Consider the following 632-nt stretch of genomic DNA (forward strand, 5'->3'; position numbering starts at 1 on the left):
CTGCATTAAGCGCTGCAAAGTCAATATTTGCATCAGGAAAGGGAATATTGTAACCAATTGCAATCTCGTTACTTCACTAAATCAGAATACTATTTCATGATACAGCCACTTCATATCATTTAACTGCAACCGCATATAAAAGGTTATTATCCAACAATAAACTCCTAAGGATATAAATGCTGTCAAAACATAGTGATCAGAAACTAAATCTGAACAAGAGCATGAACAATCATACTTTCAGTTTCAGTTTGAATACAAAACCGTGAAATAAACAAATTTAAATAAAAGAAACACGATCTCAAAAAACACATTCCACACCTTTTAAAGAAAACAAAATCACGTTCGCAGATATATCCAAAAGTATCGTTAAAAAGAAAATCCTTTGCATTACCCTCTTGCAACACAGATCCACGGGAGATACATACAAAGCCCGTGCGATGGCGAAACACCAGAGATGCAATGCATGGCCTCCTCACTGCAACATATTGAGCAAGGAAAGGCCACCTGTGCTCCCGGAATTCAGATGCAGCTTGCAAGCGCCTTCGCATCCAGCTTTTTCCCGGTTATCGATGGGGATGCGTATCGCGGTGAGGCAATGAGGCTTGCGGCAATGTGAGCCTTTTAAAATGTTC

Source organism: Penaeus monodon, chromosome 32, assembly GCF_015228065.2.
Source record: "Penaeus monodon isolate SGIC_2016 chromosome 32, NSTDA_Pmon_1, whole genome shotgun sequence".
Taxonomy (NCBI): domain Eukaryota; kingdom Metazoa; phylum Arthropoda; class Malacostraca; order Decapoda; family Penaeidae; genus Penaeus; species Penaeus monodon.